At 32.9% G+C, this 22,481-nt stretch overlaps 2 long non-coding RNA genes across 2 annotated transcripts; both read right to left on the bottom strand.

The window, feature by feature from the left end:
* Positions 1–134: 134 nt before the first annotated feature.
* On the bottom strand, positions 135–578 carry LOC142223041 (uncharacterized). Its single transcript, XR_012718511.1, has 2 exons — positions 462–578; positions 135–405 (listed from the first exon to the last, which is right to left on the bottom strand). It is a non-coding gene; the product is annotated as an uncharacterized LOC142223041 (long non-coding RNA).
* A 9,001-nt stretch (positions 579–9,579) lies between these two features.
* LOC142223040 (uncharacterized) lies at positions 9,580–10,723 on the bottom strand. The gene is made up of 3 exons (XR_012718510.1): positions 10,362–10,723; positions 9,985–10,296; positions 9,580–9,920 (listed from the first exon to the last, which is right to left on the bottom strand). It is a non-coding gene; the product is annotated as an uncharacterized LOC142223040 (long non-coding RNA).
* Positions 10,724–22,481: the final 11,758 nt, after the last annotated feature.

The raw sequence follows: 22,481 nt of genomic DNA, 5'->3' as shown, positions 1-22,481 counted from the left end.
ATATTCCTTTCTTTGGCAAGTAGTAATCTAAACAAGGATAGCTCTGTACATAATAGTGTTGATGTAAGACGTTTTGTTAAGGTAATTTAATTAAATAAAATATGAACATCCATTAAACCTTGAGTAGCTTGAAATTGAGGTTCTTAATTCTTTGTGGCAATCGTTGGAGGTTTCGGTATATCTCAATTTTGGTTCAAATATTAGAATCGGGTTTAGCGTTCGGGATAACTTCAATTTTTATATAATATTAGATCCGGATTTAGCGTTGGTTAGTATTAGTTAGTTGACCCCCTATATGTAATAATTAAAGTTTACAACACCGTTCCCGATGAGAACAATGCATGGGATCCATCGTATATAAGGAGTGACGGTAAAATTCGGGTTGTATCCGTCCGAATGTCCAGCCTAATCAAAGGTCATAATTATATTTAACGGACGTACATAATTCAAATAGAACTTACCACTCCTTATCTTGACAAAATCTTTTTCGAAGATTAAAATATTGTTCTCGCTAGTAGTAACGGTCTTATTCGGAAATTAAAATATTGTTCTAGCTTGTAGATATGCGAAATCCTTGACTTAAGGTCGTTTCGTGGTCCCTTCGTTATAAAACGTTTAAGTTTGCTTCTTTTTAGTATGTATATATCCGTTCAAAAACTGAATTTTACTATCATAAACTAATATCGTCTCTATCCGTTGAAAATTTTCAAATGAATAAAATTTAAAATATTATTTATTTTTCAAATTCCTATGGGAACCAAATTTCGTATGGAAACCCTTTTCATTCGAAAGCTACTTAGATATGACAGCAGTAAAACAAGGTGAAGAGGTAACTTCACAACATTTGGATAGGAGTCTTTAACCGTTACTGAATTTAATTTTCTACTATCCACACAAAATCGTACTTTATCGGGTTTCACGAGTAGAACTCCTGGTGATGACCACGATGATTGAGGACATTCCTCTATAACTCCCAATTTCAACATTCTATCAATCTCGGTAAAAAGAATCTTTTCCCTAGCGGGAGAAATAGGGTAATACCTTTGTTTGATAGGTTTTGCATCACCTGTGTCAATTACGTGCTCTATTAAACTAGTGCAACCTAAGCCGTCCCTCTCTGAATTAGGGAATAATTCAATAATAGCTTTTAATTTTCGTGTCTCTTCTGGTGATAGAGGTAGTTTATCGTTTGTAGTCAATTCACACTCAAGTTCTGCAACTTGATTTTTACAGGATATCGCAATACCAAATTCTCTCCAAAAATCCATACCGCATATTATATCTTGTTTAATTGAAGGAATAATCAAAAATTCAAAACTGCACTTTTTGTCCTGATATTCAAATTCCAATATTGACATCCCACACATGTCCTGTCGTTGACCATCAGCCGTTTTTACACTTCCTCTACATTTTCTGAAGGATTTACTATCGATTACTTGTAATGCTAGATTACCTCCAATTACACTTTTATTTGCTCCACTATCTAGTAAGGCAAAATATAATTGATCTCCTATAGTCAATGGTATGTATGGCCTGTTATCTCCATCCTTTGACGATATTGAGGAAATGATATATTTATTTATTGATTTGACACGTAACCAAAACTCACGCATTCGAAGTGTATTGCGCTTAGATTTAGATTTTCTTTTAAAGCTATTCATAAAATTTTCTATTCCTATTTGTTTAATACTAAATATTTTATTAGAAACTGTTGGTTCACTACTTCTAGTATCATCATCAAACATATCTATTTTTTTAGTATCGCATTTGTTGGATGTCCTTTCTTGGCCTGAAGGACATCCCTTTTGAAGTTTCCCTGTTTGGAACACATTTTACAATTAGGTCTATAGGTATCTTTAAGCCCACAACCAAAACAAAATACTCGTCTCTCTTTAGTACAATCCTTATAAATATGTCCCTTTTCGTCACAATTCCAACATCTTACCAGTTGGCTTACTTGGCATATTTCCTCGTCTTCTGCCTCCTCCTGATTGCTAACAAAATCTTCATCAACCTCTGCAATTTGGTATTTTTCCTTAACGATCGGAATTTATTTTGAACAAGATTGTCGCGCATGAATTTCTCGTGACGCCTAACAGCCTTTCTAAGTTCTGAAATATTCGAAATATTTATATGAAGCAATTCGTGTCTGATTTCGGCCCTCAGGCCTCGTAAAATCTCTTCACATAACTCCTCATCAGTAAACGGGGTACGAAGTTTATCGGCTAATGATACAATAGCATCTGAGAACTCATCAAATGATTCATTAAATTTTTGTTTCCGTCTACGAATATCATCCCTGATATCAGAATCACTTCGAAAATCGCCATATTGTCTCCTCAAAGAATCTGATAAAGTGAACCAATCTATTCTACCTTCATTCTGGTGATGATATCGCCAAAACCAACCCAAAGCTTTACCATCAAAAAGAATATGTGTATATCTGCATAATAAATTAAAATTTCCAGATAACGTGTTCGAAGTCATGACGTTGACTCTATAAATAAATTCCTCGACATCTATAGCATTAACATCTCCCGTAAAGCGAAATCCCCAATTCCTAACAATATTTAAAACCTTTTCAGAATTTTCTTGCCATACCATTTGATTTCCCAAAGAAATTCCACCACCTTCGCCTTGGTTGTTGTGATTGCCATTTCTTGCCTCGGGTCTGTGCACAGGATCATCTATCGGATGTACTTCTCTCATAAGAGATCTAATTTCTCCTAAAATTTCCGCCCGCAAACCTCTTACCGAGTCGGTTACTATTTGTCGAATTCTACCTTCATTTACATTTTCTGACACAGTACGGCTATCGTTAATCCCTGATGCCTTCGCATTGGATCGAGTTACCCCATTTTGATTCGGTGTTTTCGGTTTAGAACCACTTGGATTCGAGTCCCCAACATCTATTACATAAGATATATTGCTCGCAGCATTTGCTGACACTTGGTCCAAATTCTCAGTACTGCGAGTCAACGGCATTGTATACTAATAATTACAATCAAAGTCAACAAACTATAACTCTAATATATGAACAAAATTAATGACGAAAACTTATAGAAGACAAATTACAGTAGAAATTCGAAGCCACCAAAACCAAAATACTATGAAAATGCACTAAATTTTAAATTTTTCCACTACTCAGTAAATTATAGTCTCCGAAAGGATATCATTTTAACAAAAACCATTAGAATTGCATAGAGTAAAAAAAAGAGAGAAAAAGATAGAGAAAGCAATCTTAACTTGTATAAGTACGACACAAAACAAAATCTTATCCGTGTCGTAAATCTTACAAAACAAGTTAATTTGCATTATAAAAGTCAAGAATTATTTGAGAGCAAATAGGGAATAGCTATTTTCTCTATTGGATCTCCCAACGCATAATTAATGACAATAATAAAATAAAACAAATCCATTGAATACGGAAAAATCTGAGTAACATTTAGAATATATTCCAATTTTAAAATCTCAGGATATTTTCGTACACATGGTAAAATCATCTCCATTAACTGGTATCATTACAACACATTATAATTGAAAAATCCTAGACAAATGAACATGATTCATTTATTTTTTTTTATGAAGCCTCAGCGCGTAAACAAGATGTTGAAGTGCTTACAAAAATTACATAGAAACATATCAGCTGAGGCCCCACGTTGGGCGCCATTTAATTTATGTGACGATCCACCACTCGGGCTCCTTCTCCTCTGAACATGGCTACCTTCTGGCCCCGGCTGTGCTCAATCTTGGGGGCAGTTCTTGTTCATCGGAGAAGGAATCGGATGCGACACCATAAAAGAAAATTTAAGGTAGCTCTTAGTATTGTAAGAGAGGAAATAAAGGACAAACATAGAAAACAGAAAGAGAGGAGAGAAATTAAATACAATCCTAATGGCTTAGTTCTAAATTACAGAGTTACTTTCGTTTATTTGACTGACCCGATGGTCAACTTCATTATTATATCCTGTCGAAGACATATTTACCTTTCGTGAAAATACTAAAACGAATTAGTTATTCATTTAAAAATTAAATTAAATTACATATTATTATATAGAAATCAATAGGAAATTAATATGAATATATATGGACGTTATAAAAATGGATTAAAAAGGTTTTGAGTATTTTATCATAAAATAATAAATTATAATTAAGTATTAAAATGAATAGGTAATTAAAGAAATCTGGTTAGTGCCAAGTGAAATTTTTGTTAATAGACTATTTATATAGAAAGTAAATTAGTGGTTATTGATCGTGATTGTGTATTCAAGAGCTATCGTAAATGTACGTATTCAATGCTAAACTCACCATACATTCTCGTAAACAGGCCTGTTTCTTGATGTGGATCTATATATTCCTTTCTTTGGCAAGTAGTAATCTAAACAAGGATAGCTCTGTACATAATAGTGTTGATGTAAGACGTTTTGTTAAGGTAATTTAATTAAATAAAATATGAACATCCATTAAACCTTGAGTAGCTTGAAATTGAGGTTCTTAATTCTTTGTGGCAATCGTTGGAGGTTTCGGTATATCTCAATTTTGGTTCAAATATTAGAATCGGGTTTAGCGTTCGGGATAACTTCAATTTTTATATAATATTAGATCCGGATTTAGCGTTGGTTAGTATTAGTTAGTTGACCCCCTATATGTAATAATTAAAGTTTACAACACCGTTCCCGATGAGAACAATGCATGGGATTCATCGTATATAAGGAGTGACGGTAAAATTCGGGTTGTATCCGTCCGAATGTCCAGCCTAATCAAAGGTCATAATTATATTTAACGGACGTACATAATTCAAATAGAACTTACCACTCCTTATCTTGACAAAATCTTTTTCGAAGATTAAAATATTGTTCTCGCTAGTAGTAACGGTCTTATTCGGAAATTAAAATATTGTTCTAGCTTGTAGATATGCGAAATCCTTGACTTAAGGTCGTTTCGTGGTCCCTTCGTTATAAAACGTTTAAGTTTGCTTCTTTTTAGTATGTATATATCCGTTCAAAAACTGAATTTTACTATCATAAACTAATATCGTCTCTATCCGTTGAAAATTTTCAAATGAATAAAATTTAAAATTTTATTTATTTTTCAAATTCCTATGGGAACCAAATTTCGTATGGAAACCCTTTTCATTCGAAAGCTACTTAGATATGACAGCAGTAAAACAAGGTGAAGAGGCAACTTCACAGTGTTTGGCAGCCACCAGATGAACAACTTAATCCCAATAAACACAAACGTTTGAAAAATACTAAAATGCAATAATTTTTCAAACATTTTTTCAAAGGATTAGGGTAATATTCAAGTTGAGAAATTGTTGAGAAAATCGCGTTCTCAACAAAAACCAGACATCACCCTCAACAGTAAAATTCAACACATCAGCAATAATTTCTCAATTGTAATCCCCAAATTGCAATGCATCGCTACTTAATAACTCAATTAATTAATAAATTTACAATGACTTATATACTAGAAAGTAAAATACTTCTTATTCTAATTATAGCTAAGTGTTTGCTGCTATCTGTTCATGTGGAAAATCCTTCAAATGGATTTTATTACTATACGCTTGCGTAGCATACTCATCTGAGTGTTATCAGCCCTAGTGGTTCTATTATATTTAGGTAGACCGCTGATAACACTTTTGCCTACAGCCAATACACATGTTCATTTGTTCCAACAGCCAACAATGTTTGGGTACAGCAAACTATGCTGGTGGCAATTATTGACAATATGGGAATCTACGAAATATAAAAAGCAACTGTACAGAACTGTACACAAATAATGTTGCAGAAATTATTCAATTTTATAAATTTTGCCTTTCGCCTGGGCAGAGAATCGAACCGAGGACCATACAGTTTGTAAGCCAACACACTATCCACTGGGCTACGTAGCTGTTATAGTCAGCAGTAGACAATTATCGTTATAAGTTACATTTGTATAGCATAGTTTGCAGCGCCCACGAGCCCATGCAAACATACCATTATTTAACAGACATTTACATACATTTGTTGGGCACGTCGAGCATTGGTTAGCATGTCTGCCTTACATGCAAATGGTCGTGGGTTCAATCCCTGCTCCGACCGACACCATTTTATTTTAATTTACACATTTATATTAATACTATATTAAATTTTTGTAATGAAACTTCGAAATGTGGGTTATTAAAGATTTATAGTCAGAAACAGTGCTTGATATAAACGAAATGGACTGAGCAAACAAAATAACAATTTTGTAACAAAAAACTGTTTTTGGTATAAAAGTTTGAAATTTTGGAAGGAATTCAAAAACTCTAACAAAAGAAGAACGTGGGGTCGAGTATAAACATACATAAATTATTTTATAATACACATAAATTTATTCAGGCGTGAACAGTTTTTTTTACTAGCATATAACACCATTTTAAATGTATTTAAAACTTATGTTTTGTACTTAATTTAATTTTTACCTTTAAGGCCGGTATTAAGTTGGCATTATCACTCTAAAATGACCCTGTCTTGCCTTTTACTTTGCTTTAATAATTCATTTTAAAGAAAATAAACTTTTTCAATTGTTTTAGCTGCAAAACTCGAACTTAATGCCCGCTTTTATATTTGAAGGTGTCCATCAACTCCTCTTGGACTACTTATTAATAAAGAGGAACTAAACTTTTTTTTATATACTTTAATGTTTAATTTTTCGCTATTTCCTCCTTTTTCATTTTACTGTCCCAACTCTAAAAAGAGTATAGTGCCCTTTCGTAATTTTTATGAAGATGCCTTTGTAATTTTTATATATTTTCCAACGTTTTTTTTAAATTTCCTTTGCCTGAATATTTTGACTTTCTCCTCGTACGTTCCTATTTCGTTTAACGAACCAAGAAAAACATTGTGCCCATAATGCCAAAATGATAAACAAATCACATGTCCACACATACATATGCTGCTCTCAAGGCGAAAACACATGCTGTCTATTCTTTTGGTTCCGAATGTCTATTCTCTTTACTTCGAATACTCATTCTAATATTCAAATTAAATAATAGTTAGACTTAAGCATATCAAATTTTTGGCCTTATCATAAAACAGTTTTCCTAAACAACATACAAGCGGTTTCTCAGAAATTGCTCTCTTTTCATTCTCTCGCTGTGTTGTGTTGATATCTTTCGTCAACCCTCTCGGTTTCCATCTCTAGTTCGTTCTCTATAATCTCTCTTTGTCGCTCTCTGGATAAAATATCACAAAATATATATGTTTACCCGAAATTTGTAAATTTATATATGTTTACATTCACACATATTATTTTTATGAAACATTCATGCCCCAAACATAATATATTCTAACATATTAACATATGTGTCCCAAACATTAATGTTAGTTTAGGAACATTACATGTTTGCACTTAAATATATTAAAAATTGTGTCCGAAACCCATTTGTTTATATCGGATTTAATTTATAATTTAATTTATAAAATTGAATAATTTCTTCAGCATTGTTTGTATTACAGAAAAAGATCCTAAGAACTAAAAAAATTCGTGGAAATGAGAAAGATGTGAGGGAATATGCAATTAGGCAGAAATATATTTTTTTTTGAGCACAATCTTCTTTGGGAGAAAAATTTCCAAGCATATACAATTTTTGGGCTCAAAATGCTTCCAAACATATAATATGTTCACATAAAACAAACATAATAATGTTTCGGCAAAATATGTGCTTCCTGCAAAATATGTTTGGAACATATTGTTACGAATTTGATAATTATAGATATAAGTTTATTTAAATTAGTTTCCGTTAATTTAAAATTTCAAATTGTAACGATAAAATTTCGCTATCACTTGTTGGAATCATCTATTCATTTTCTAGTATTTTCCTGAATTCCTTTTATGTTCTTTTGTTTGCTTATCGAAATGTTAGTTCTTACTCTCTCATAGAATAGCAACCCCTTTGCTTTGTTATTTTGCATTCTCATTTCATCTCATTGTCTATTGCCATTATTGTTGTAGTCATGCAAGCATATATCTATGTGAGTGTGTATGTGTTTGGCAGCCACCAGATGAACAACTTAATCCCAATAAACACAAACGTTTGAAAAATACTAAAATGCAATAATTTTTCAAACATTTTTTCAAAGGATTAGGGTAATATTCAAGTTGAGAAATTGTTGAGAAAATCGCGTTCTCAACAAAAAACAGACATTACCCTCAACAGTAAAATTCAACACATCAGCAATAATTTCTCAATTGTAATCCCCAAATTGCAATGCATCGCTACTTAATAATTTCTCAAACAGTTTTCAATGTGAGACAAATTAAAAATTAATATTGTTGCGAATATTTTCTAACCACAATTTGTATGAAATTCAATCCCATTTCTAACTGAAAGTCAACGCTAAATTTCTAGGGATTTTGTATAATTTATTAATTTTTTTTCGGTAAAAAATAGAATAGTATTAAAAATAACATTAATAATATATAACAAGTAAGGAAAGTCTAAAGTCGGGCGGGGCCGCCTATATTATACCCTGCACCACTTTGTAGATCTACATTTTCTATACCATATCACATCCGTCAAATGTGTTGGGTGCTATATATAAAGGTTTGTCCCAAATACATACATTTAAATATCACTCGATCTCGAAGAATTTGATAGACTTCTACAAAATCTATAGACTCAAAATTTAAGTCGGCTAATGCACTAGGGTGGAACACATGTTAGTAAAAAAACATACAAATGCACAAACTTATTATACCCTGTACCACAGTAGTGGTGAAGGGTATAAATATGGGAAACGTTTAAATCTGAAGCAATTTTAAGGAAACTTCGAAAAAGTTTATTTATGATTTATCGCTCGATATATATGTATTAGAAGTTTAGGAAAATTAGAGTCATTTTTACAACTTTTTGACTAAGCAGTGGCGATTTTACAAGGAAAATGTTGGTATTTTGACCATTTTTGTCGAAATCAGAAAAACATATATGGGAGCTATATCTAAATCTGAACCGATTTCAACCAAATTTGGCACGCATAGCTACAATGCTAATTCTACTCCCTGTGCAAACCAAATTGGGGTAAAACTCTGGCTTCTGGGAGCGTATTAGTCCATATCGGGCGAAAGATATATATGGGAGCTATATCTAAATCTGAACCGATTTCAATAAAACTTGGCATACTTGACTATAGTCGTAATTGTTCTTCTTGTGCAAAATTTTAAGTAAATTAGGTTAAAACTCTGGCTTCTGGGGCCATATAAGTCCATATCGGGCGAAATATATATATGGGAGCTATATCTAAATCTGAACCGATTTCTTCCAAAATCAATAGGGATCTATTTGGCACACATACTTGTGCCAAATTTGAAGTCGATTGGACTAAAACTGCGACCTAGACTTTGATTACAAAAATGTGTTCACGGACAGACGGACAGACGGACATCGCTATACCGACTCAGGAGCCCACCCTTAGCATTTTTGCCAAAGACACCATGTGCACTAACTTATAATACCCTGTTCCACAGTGTGGAGCAGGGTATAAAAATAATAATATAATACCAATCAAAACATAATTATCTTATTTAACTATTAATAAATAAAACTATCAATACAACTTTAAATATCTTAAACATTTTTATATGTGTAATTCGATTTCCTCCATAATTTTGGTGTCACATAACTATTAATTAATTATTAATTAATATGCTGCCAGTTTGAAATAATTACTATCGAGGAACTTGCTGGCCTGCGTGTTGTAATAGATTCCAGCAAGAGCAATTCACAAAATAAGAAACTGATGACGGGATGTAAATTGATGTAATGCACATTTTCATCCAGAAGTTCTTGATATGGGAATTGTTGCACTTTGAAAGTTTTCTGGAAACTTTTCCTTGTTGTTTCTTTCATCATTTTTTCATGGGCCAACATCTTCCAAGCATCCAATGATTTTAGTTTTCTGCAAAACAATCGAGTTTAGTGATTTCCATTAAGTTTTCATTTCACTTTTTATTTTGACTTACCAATTATAGTTAGCTTTTTGGATTAATTCCAGTCTATTGTCCAAAATATTTCGTAAAAAAATTCGATTTCCTCAAGAATGTTGGTGTCACAAAATGGTTATAAAATTCATTAAAATTCCGGCAATTTGCAACTAACGTGCTGGCCAGAGAGTTAGAATAAATTTCTAGCAATATGAATTCACAAAATAACAAATTGAACCGATGATGCGATGTAAATTAAACTATCGATGTGATTTATCATCCAGTTGGTATGGGAAAGCGTAACCAGCCTCTTAATTTTTCCAAGCAGCAGCATCCAAAGATTTTAGTTGTCTGCAAAGAGATTTGAGTTTAGTGACTTCCTTAAAGTTTTCATTTCGTGTTTTATTTTTACTTACCAATTATTATAAAATATTTTAAGAAATTTCAGTTGATTATTGATTATCAAAAAATTTCCACATTTATTTATTTCTTCCACGAACTTCGTTGCACAAAGTAGTATTGAAAACCAAGTGTTTTTTTCGTTACATTTCATGGTAGTGTTTTGCCAAAGTTTTCTCCAATTATCTTCAACACATTTTCAAAGTTTTCGTCAATATTTTGGCGGTTTGGAAGTGATCCGCAAACAATTTGAAAATGTATTGAAGATGACTTGTTTCAAGTCAAGTTGAATTTATGTTGAAAATGATATTTATCCTCAAACTGAAAAGGTGTTGTATTTGAAAAACGCTCATTCTGTGTTTATTGGGATGGTCGTAGATCCTTCTAGCATTGTCTAAGAATGTTCTGGCGTTGCCAGAATATTGTAGTGCTACCAGAATGTTCTCTATTGCCACACCGTCATATATAAAAGCGCTCGCATGCTGCTAACGAGTCAGTCTTAATTAAAGCGTCAAACGAATAACTTCAGTGTGAACGAATTGTAAAGTGTGAAGTCATAGTAAATAAATTGTAGATTGTCGTTATTTAAAAGAACTGTGTTTTAATTGTCGGGTAATTAAAAACGCCTAAATATAAAAACGTAACAATTGGTGTCGGAAGTGAAATAACGAAAAAAAAATCTACAATGAAGTTTAATGAGCTTCGTGTGGAAGACTTAAAAATGGAATTGAGCAAACTGGAGCTGCCGACAACAGGCAATAAGGCCCAGCTTCAAAAGCGTCTACTGGAAGAGTTCGAGCGGCGCAATATTGATATCGAAACACATGAGTTCGATTATAAGGAAGATCTTGAGTAGCCAGCGCCTTGGAAACTCCATCTGTAGATTCTAATGTTGTTGATTACACATCGATGGTCAATATTTTGAGCAAAATAATGGAAGCTAATTCTAGAAAATTAGAAGAAAAATTCGACGAAAATTCAAAAAAGATGGACGAAAATTCTAGAATTCTAAATGAGAATATTCAACAAATTGCTGAAGGCATGGAAAAACGTGTGGACCATATCGAAAGCCAAATTGGGGAGCTGGATAAGAAGATTATTTCTGTGGATGAGAAAATTATGGTTCATGATGAGAGGTTTCTACACATTGAAAGAAAAATGTCAGAGCTGGAAATTAAAGGTGGACCAGTGCGCGTTATCGAGGGCTCGAAAACCAAACCTCCTGTTTTCGATGGCTCAACTTCATTTGATGTATTCAAATTCCAATTTGAAATGGTTGCTTCTAGAAATTTATGGAACGACAATGACAAAGCAATTGAACTTCTATTGGCATTAAAGGGCAACGCCGCTGATGTGTTACAAAGCATTCCCGCTGCCTCTAGAAATAATTATAAAGGTGGAATTACATACCATGCGGTCATGCGTGCATACGTTGTATTCGAATGCGTTGACGAATACGATTCTTCAATTGAGTTACACAGCCTGCGTCGGAGCACCAATGAATTTGCTGATTACATTCCTTGCCTCTGCGCTTTTTGTTATGTTTTCGTATTCCACGCACTTTTTACAGTATAGGACTTTATGTATTTTAACTTCAATCAATAATTTCTCGTCCATATTTTAGATTGTTCTTCGTTTCTTGATTTGTTTACATGTTGTCAACGCACCCGACGCATTGAAAAGTTAAAAGTTCGTCAACTTTATGCGTCATATGCATACTTTACTTTTGTCGTGTAACTCAAATAATTTTAGTTCCAACATTTTAACTTTTTTTGACAATAGCATATAACGTACGTACGCATGACCGCATGGTATGTAATTCCACCTTAATGAAGTAATAGCGGCACTTCAACGTAAGTACGGCGGAGAACATAAGCAAGACATCTTTAGAATGGAATTAAGAGGTAGAGTCCAGAAATCAAACGAGACTCTACAAGACTTTGCAACAGAAGTTGAGCGGCTAGTGCTTTTGGCATACCCTGGAGAGAATCATCCTCTTATAGATCGTATCAAGATTGAGACTTTTGTGAATGACATTCGAGACCCTGAGATAAAATGTGTAACATATGCCGCACAAAAAGCTACATTCACAGAAACAGTAACATTTGCACTTGTACAAGAGACTGCGAGATTGCTGGCACGGCCTCAAATTCACAAAGTACGCAGAGTAGAGACCGAGTGTGAAGAATCGAAATCGGTCATTGAATTGGTAAAAGAGGCTCTAAAGCAGATAATGCAAGAAATGAAGCAGCAGGCAAATAAATCTAGAATAAAATGCTATAACTGTGATAAGGCTGGACATCTTTCCCGGGAATGTAGAGCGTGGCGTAAAACGTCGGGGTCAACCTCGCCATCTCCATTAAACAATAATCAGAAGAAGGCGACCACAAAGCCAAGCGACTCAAATTCAAATTTTGCGGATAATAGAAAAGGTGGCAAACAAGTTATTGATCAAGCCTTGACACGACGGCATTGCAATGTAGAAAGCAGACGCTACTCGAAGGCTGAACCAAAGGAGACAGTTGTAAATGACAGGCAGTTACACATCGAATCTGGCACAGATTGGTCAACAGAGCAACGTAAAGATCCCATGTTGAGAAAAATTATTTCGGCAAAACAAGAAAATAAGAAACCCAGCAAGAAAGACATCGCAGCCGAAAGTCCACTTATGAAAGCATACTGGGCTCAATGGGTTAGTTTAGTTCTAGTCAATGGATCCCTGCAACGTAAATGGGAAAGCGAAGATGGCAAAAGCAGCCAAAATTTGATCATCGTACCGGATTCCAAAATAAGAGACGTTTTGGCGGAGTTCCATAATGGTCCCAGTGGAGGTCATCTGGGAATAACCAAAACCGCCGATAAAGTGAAGCAACGATTCTACTGGGTTGGATGCCAGAAATCAATTGCTGAATGGGTAGCCAATTGCGAGAAGTGCATGAAGGCGAAAGGTCCAACAAGGAAAAGTCGAGGTCCTATGCAAGAATATGGACCAGGAGCCCCGTTTGAAAGAATAGCAATGGACGTGGCAGGCCCTTTCCCAGTAAGTGATTCTGGAAACCGTTATGTCCTTGTGGTCATGGATTACTTCAGCAAATGGCCGGAGGTGTATGCAATTCCAAACCAAGAGGCAAAAACGATTGTGGATGTTGTCAACAAAAACTGGATATGTCGCTACGGTGTGCCGTCCGAGATTCACTCAGACCAGGGAAGAAATTTTGAATCGGCCATATTCAAAGAGATGTGTGAATCCTTTGGTATCAAGAAAACGAGGACTACACCATTACATCCACAATCCGATGGCATGGTAGAAAGGTTTAATCGCACTCTGGAGGAACATCTTCGAAAAGTAGTGGACAACGGCCAGAGGGACTGGGACGAGCATATACCAAATTTTTTGCTGTCGTATAGATCTGCCATTCATGATTCCACCTCTCGAACACCGGCCAATGTTCTATTCGGAACTGAGTTGAAGTTGCCTGGAGATCTGATATTCGGCGCTAAACCTAATGAGCTCGCCATGGAAGAAAACAGAAACGACATCCCAAACACTTTCGGTGAAGTTCACGAATCAGTGCGCAACAAAATAAAAATGGTCAGCAACAGAATGAAGGCGAGATACGATCGTGCTGTAAATACTGAGGGTTTCCAAGAAGAAGAATTGGTTCTGCTATTTAACCCGCAACGAAAGAAAGGATTGTGTCCTAAACTGCAAACACAGTGGGAAGGCCCATACAAAGACATCAAGAAGATCAATGATGTTATATACCGGATTCAGAAGGACGACAGCCCTAGATCAAAGATGAAAGTTGTACATCTGGAACGATTGGCTCCTTACGGAACAGGTTCTGTGCCTGTTCGGGACGAACAGGCTTAAGCGGGAGGCAGTGTTACGAATTTGATAATTATAGATATAAGTTTATTTAAATTAGTTTCCGTTAATTTAAAATTTCAAATTGTAACGATAAAATTTCGCTATCACTTGTTGGAATCATCTATTCATTTTCTAGTATTTTCCTGAATTTCTTTTATGTTCTTTTGTTTGCTTATCGAAATGTTAGTTCTTACTCTCTCATAGAATAGCAACCCCTTTGCTTTGTTATTTTGCATTCTCATTTCATCTCATTGTCTATTGTCATTATTGTTGTAGTCATGCGAGCATATATCTATGTGAGTGTGTATGTGTTTGGCAGCCACCAGACGAACAACTTAATGGTCGTAGATCCTTCTAGCATTGTCTAAGAATGTTCTGGCGTTGCCAGAATATTGTAGTGCTACCAGAATGTTCTCGTATTGCCACACCGTCATTTATAAAAGCGCTCGCATGCTGCTAACGAGTCAGTCTTAATTAAAGCGTCAAACGAATAACTTCAGTGTGAACGAATTGTAAAGAGTGAAGTCATAGTAAATAAATTGTAGATTGTCGTTATTTAAAAGAACTGTGTTTTAATTGTCGGGTAATTAAAAACGCCTAAATATAAAAACGTAACAATATGTTCTCTAACATATTGCATGATCATTCTGTTCATCTCACACAGGTATAAGTAATCCCACACCCTAAAAAAAATTGTTCTCTAACATATGTTCCAAACATATTTTGCCGAAACATTATTATGTTTGTTTTATGTGAACATATATGTTTGGAACCATTTTGAGAAATATTATATGCTTGGAAGAATTTTCCGCAAAGAAGATTGTGCTCATTCCCTCACATAATTTTCACTTCCATGAAATTTTTTAGTTCTTGGCACCTTTTTCTGTAATACAAATTGTACAACGACTCCTAGTTGTACATCGAAGATACAGGCGAAGGAAGAAAATAAAGCGATGTGCCCGCCACGATGGTTTAGTGGAAACTCAATTTATTAATAAATTTACAATGACTTATATACTAGAAAGTAAAATACTTCTTATTCTAATTATAGCTAAGTGTTTGCTGCTATCTGTTCATGTGGAAAATCCTTCAAATGGATTTTATTACTATACGCTTGCGTAGCATACTCATCTGAGTGTTATCAGCCCTAATGGTTCTATTATATTTAGGTAGACCGCTGATAACACTTTTGCTTACAGCCAATACACATGTTCATTTGTTCTAACAGCCAACAATGTTTGGGTACAGCAAACTATGCTGGTGGCAATTATTGACAATATGGGAATCTATGAAATATAAAAAAGCAACTGTACAGAACTGTACCCAAATAATGTTGAAGAAATTATTCAATTTTATAAATTTTGCCTTTCGCCTGGGCAGAGAATCGAACCGAGGACCATACAGTTTGTAAGCCAACACACTATCCACTGGGCTACGTAGCTGTTATAGTCAGCAGTAGACAATTATCGTTATAAGTTACATTTGTATAGCATAGTTTGCAGCGCCCACGAGCCCATGCAAACATACCATTATTTAACATACATTTACATACATTTGTTGGGCACGTCGAGCATTGGTTAGCATGTCTGCCTTGCATGCAAATGGTCGTGGGTTCAATCCCTGCTCCGACCGACACCATTTTATTTTAATTTACACATTTATATTAATACTATATTAAATTTTTATAGTGAAACTTCGAAATGTGGGTTATTAAAGATTTATAGTCAGAAACAGTGCTTGATATAAACGAAATGGACTGAGCAAACAAAATAACAATTTTGTAACAAAAAACTGTTTTTGGTATAAAAGTTTGAAATTTTGGAAGGAATTCAAAAACTCTAACAAAAGAAGAACGTGGGGTCGAGTATAAACATACATAAATTATTTTATAATACACATACATTTATTTAGGCGTGAACAGTTTTTTTTTACTAGCATATAACACCATTTTAAATGTATTTAAAACTTATCGTGTTTTGTACTTAATTTAATTTTTACCTTTAAGGCCGGTATTAAGTTGGCATTATCGCTCTAAAATGACCCTGTCTTGCCTTTTACTTTGCTTTAATAATTCATTTTAAAGAAAATAAACTTTTTCAATTGTTTTAGCTGCAAAACTCGAACTTAATGCCCGCTTTTATATTTGAAGGTGTCCATCAACTCCTCTTGGACTACTTATTAATAAAGAGGAACTAAACTTTGTTTTTATATACTTTAATGTTTAATTTTTCGCTATTTCCTCCTCTTTCATTTTACTGTCCCAACTCTAATAAGAGTATAGTGCCCTTTCGTAATTTTTATGAAGATGCCTTTGTAATTTTTATATATTTTCCACCGTTTTTTTAATTTTCCTTTGAATGAATATTTTGACTTTCTCCTCGTACGTTCCTATTTCGTTTAACGAACCAAGAAAAAAATTGTGCCCATAATGCCAAAATGATAAACAAATCACATGTCCACACATACATATGCTGCTCTCAAGGCGAAAACACATGCTGTCTATTCTTTTGGTTCCGAATGTCTATTCTCTTTACTTCGAATACTCATTCTAATATTCAAATTAAATAATATTTAGACTTAAGCATATCAAATTTTTGGCCTTATCATAAAACAGTTTTCCGAAACAACATACAAGCGGTTTCTCAGAAATTGCTCTCTTTTCATTCTCTCGCTGTGTTGTGTTGATATCTTTCGTCAACCCTCTCGGTTTCCATCTCTAGTTCGTTCTCTATAATCTCTCTTTGTCGCTCTCTGAATAAAATATCACAAAATATATATGTTTACCCGAAATTTGTAAATTTATATATGTTTACATTCACACATATTATTTTTATGAAACATTGATGCCCCAAACATAATATATTCTAACATATTAACATATGTGTCCCAAACATTAATGTTAGTTTAGGAACATTACATGTTTGCACTTAAATATATTGTGTTTAAAAATTGTGTCCGAAACCCATTTGTTTATATCGGAACATATGAAAAACATATTTTTTTAACAGTGTAAGAATTTATAAATGTTTTATCAAATTAATAAAAATCTAAACAATTGTGTTTTACTTGACCACAATGATTATTTTACAACTATCTTAAAATGCACTTTTTCTAATTGTTTGAAGGGGCGTCGTTCTAAATTTATCTAAAAAGGCACCTAATAATTGCGATACTTTTTTGTAATAACTTGGCGTGGTACAACTTCTCAATAGTGACGGCGATTTTGGGAGGAGTTTTGGATATCGTATACGACTGTTTTCGACGTGGTGGGGATTCTCAGAGCGCCGTCAAATCCAAAAATGTTGGCAGAGCTATTGTATTAATAGTCGCAGGGATGAAAAGCAAGTGACTTACAACGGAAATACTATTTTCAAAATGGCTTAGTGATTTTATGGATAAAACTTAATTATCTTAACACTCATCTACCGATTCCACACTGTAGACAGAAATTCATTTGGGGATTTTTGTACTAGGAATTCATGTATTAATTAGGGCTTTCTTTTCAACGTAAACAATGTTCAACATTATATACTACTATATTAAATTTTTTACTATGAAACTGTAAAATGTGTATTATTAAAGACTTAAAGTCAGAAAAGAACAGTGCTTGAAATGGACTGTGTTTTTGGGTAAAAAAAAAAAAAAAATTATAGAAAAAGTAAAAATTTTGTAACAAACGAATTTTTTTGATGATAAAAGTTTAAAATTTTCGAAGCAATTCAAAAAACTCTAACAATAGAAAAACGTTTTCGGTACACGTTTTCCAATTTTTTTTTCTTTGGGTGTAGCTACAGTTTTGAAAATTATTTGTTGTTTTGATCTCAGCTATAAAACCATTGTGTCAACACAATGTCAACAAAATGGTTTTAAAGCTGATATCAAAATAACAAATATTATTGAAGTACAAACCAACATTGAAAACAAAACACGAATGAAGTTTTGAAAATTTTTAATTAGTATGGTTCTAATAAGCCAAAAAGTGATATTTATAAAATTGTCCCTAAACAAAAATTCACTTGAGCAAGACTTAAGTAGTTTTCCTTCGTTCCAGTTTCTGAAGAAATTTTGGAAAGAAAGGATGAGAGATTCCGACCGTCACGTTTACTGCACCATCAAGTAGTTCATAGTAATTTTGGCTTGGAGTCTCCAATTGAAATTACTCTATTTTCAAGTTTTTTAAACTCATTAATAACTTTATTAACATTCCTGAGAATTGAATTTTTTTTCGCAAATTTCATCTTCTTGGATATCATTAGCTGCCTAGCTGAAGGGACTGTAGTATTTTGAGTTTGCTACTTTTACTACATTGCAGTCCTTCGAGTAAGCATGCGATAGACCTGTCCTTCGAGTAAGCATGTTTTCGTTTCGCGAGAAATCTTGAAATGTTTCCCTCCACTTTCCTGGAATATATGCTAAGTTGATATAGCCTCTATATATCGCCAACAACCACGAGATAATTATGTCAGTCACTGCTTGTTACTCCGCAGGAGTAATTCCATCAGGTCCTGGGGGATTTGAAAAGTTCAAAACTAAAAGGTCATTTCATTCTAGATTCTGATACAATTTCCTCGATAGGAAATGACCGCTGAGCCGATATGACACTGCCCGAAGATAGTTCAACTGTCAGATTTCTAGGAAAATGTATGTCCAATAGTAGCTGCGGCCTCTCCTCATTAGACGTCGTCCAATGGTCCTCCGATGTTTTAACGAAACCAAGAACGGAGTTAGTGGATGCTAGTACTTTCTGTATTTTGGAAGCCTCGGACTGCTATAGTAATACGGTGCAACAAGAAAATTCCCCACAAAGAAATACTTGTCTCAGCCGAAATACTCTGATCTGAGAAGTTATGTCTACTTAAACCCTGCCACTCATATATCAAGTCATTAAGTTCCGTGGAGGCCAAGGTGACACCCAATACCTCTTGCCTGTTTTTGGTGACAAAGGTTGGGGCATCTCCCTACGAAGTTAGTGCGCAAAATAAACTCTAAAATAGACTCTCTTCTTGTATTAATATCACTACTTCCCCATATATTATGATATGCATTTGCATCGCATCCCATAATGAATTTTGTCTTTGTTTTCAATGACTCCTCAACTAGAGGTCTGCACAATTCCATTTGTAAATGCAGAGTACACGTGTACTTGCTACATGAGTACATCTATTTGAGAGAGTCGCAAAACAATTGGTACACATTTTGATGAACACCAAAAGCCACGAGTAACTTCTTGTTGCTACTCTGATGTCTTCACAACCAACAAACACATATTCCTCTTTTTCTCTTATAGAAGTGTACTCAGAGTGATCACGTCGAGTATGTTGCGAGAACAAAACTTCATAGAGTACTCCATGTACCATATGCAGTTTCAGAAATAAAAAAAAACAGTTACTCTCCATAATATATGTTTTGGTTTGTTATAAAGAACGGAAAACGTTAAGGTAAGTGTGTGACATACATAAATATATGAAATATGTGATATACATACATATCTATGATTAATAATAATGGAAAGTTTTACTTCGCACATAACTGAGAAATACTTGTGGTACCACGTGAAGTGAAGAGATTCGATGTTGTACTTTTTGTCAAGTACTTACATTTTTATTGTTCCTTTTTTTCGGAACACATATTGTTTCGGATAAGTACTTGGTGGTATTTGACAAGCAAGTGTTCTCTTCACTTCACTACTTGCACTCTGAGAGAAAGACAGTGTATGTACTATATTCGACAGCGAATTGCACACATGTAGTGAAAAGTTATTCGATGCATACCTCCATCCTCAACCAAGGTCTTTCTAAACTGCCAACAGCGGCTATTTCTAAACTGCCAACAGCGGTGTCAGCTCAATGAAGGAACCAGAAACAAGTTAAGTCAATTTTTAGCAATTACACTGACCCGATTTACATTTTTGGCAGTACACTGCAATAGTTTGCAACCCGAAGTTCCCATAATTCACATATTTTGTTCTTATATACATATACATATACATATACATATACATATACATATACATATACATATACATATACATATACATATACATATACATATACATATACATATACATATACATATACATATACATATACATATACATATACATATACATATACATATACATATACATATATATATATACATATACATATACATATATATATATACATATATATATATACATATACATATACATATATATATATATAATCATATACATATACATTATACATACTACATATACATATACATATACATATACATATACATATACATATACATATACATATACATATACATATACATATACATATACATATACATATACATATACATATACATATACATATACATATACATATACATATACATATACATATACATATACATATACATATACATATACATATACATATACATAACATATACATATACATATACATATACATATACATATACATATACATATACATATACATATACATATACATATACATATACATATACATATACATATACATATACATATACATATACATATACATATACATATACATATACATATACATATACATATACATATACATATACATATACATATACATATACATATACATATACATATACATATACATATACATATACATATACATATACATATACATATACATATACATATACATATACATATACATATACATATACATATACATAAACATATACATATACATATACATATACATATACATATACATATACATATACATATACATATACATATACATATACATAACATATACATATACATATACATATACATATACATACATATACATATACATATACATATACAATACATATACATATACATATACATATACATATACATATACATATACATATACATATACATATACATAATACATATACATATACATATACATATACATATACATATACATATACATATACATATACATATACATATACATAACATATACATATACATAAACATATACATATACATATACATATACATATACATATACATATACATATACATATACATATACATATACATATACATATACATATACATATACATATACATATACATATACATATACATATACATATACATATACATATACATATACATATACATATACATATACATATACATATACATATACATATACATATACATATACATATACATATACATATACATATACATATACATATACATATACATATACATATACATATACATATACATATACATATACATATACATATACATATACATATACATATACATATACATATACATATACATATACATATACATATACATATACATATACATATACATATACATATACATATACATATACATATACATATACATATACATATACATATACGTGGAAGTTTACTTAAATTACGTTCATAAGTTTCTGAAATAAGTAAATTGTGTCTGTCTTGAAGTTCATATAGCGCTAAAGACATTTTAACAATTTTTAAATTAAATTTTTTCCTTCAAAATATGAAATTTTCTTAAGTAAATTATTATTTTTAATAAATTTTATCAATTTGAAAACTTATATGTGTCAGGTTGTAATTATTAAAATATTTTAATTAAATTGGTTTAATTGCCATTTAGGAAATTGTATGAAGGAAAAATACTTAACGAAGTTGATTAACCAAAAATATTGAAGATTAAGGCCGGTACAAGTTCCATGTTTTGGAGATTTCGACAATGCGTTGTTAAATTTACGAGAATGTTTAACCACCATATACGAAATTATTCCTTCTTATAAATGCAGAAATGAACTAAAAGTAAAGAAAAATAGTATTGGCGCCCACTCAACTATGTTGGCTCAGTGAACATAGTTGTAAGAAAAATATAAAACTAAAAAAACAGGATATCTCAAAAACTGTTCCTTAAAAAAATTTTTTCATCTTTATTTTCGATTTCAGCAGATCAAAATACATAAGAAAAGTCACCTCTCATCAAGTGTACATTTTCAGTGTAAACTAGGGCACCCTCAAAAAAAAAACGCTTCTCTAACATATGTTCTAAACATCCCAGCAAAAAAAGTGTCGCCAAAAATGTAGTGAAAATGTTCTTTTTGGATCCGGAAGTGGTGCAAATTTGGCGCAGAAGCGATGAATTTAACATGGGTTTGTCATAGGACGGATGTCCACCGTTTCAACAGCCGTTGCACTGAATTTGAATCACTTTTTAGGGTGTGTTCTGAATTCA

Source organism: Haematobia irritans, chromosome 2 (genome assembly GCF_050003625.1).
Source record: "Haematobia irritans isolate KBUSLIRL chromosome 2, ASM5000362v1, whole genome shotgun sequence".
In the NCBI taxonomy this organism is placed as follows: Eukaryota; Metazoa; Arthropoda; class Insecta; order Diptera; family Muscidae; genus Haematobia; species Haematobia irritans.
This window is presented reverse-complemented; position numbering and strand designations above follow the sequence as displayed.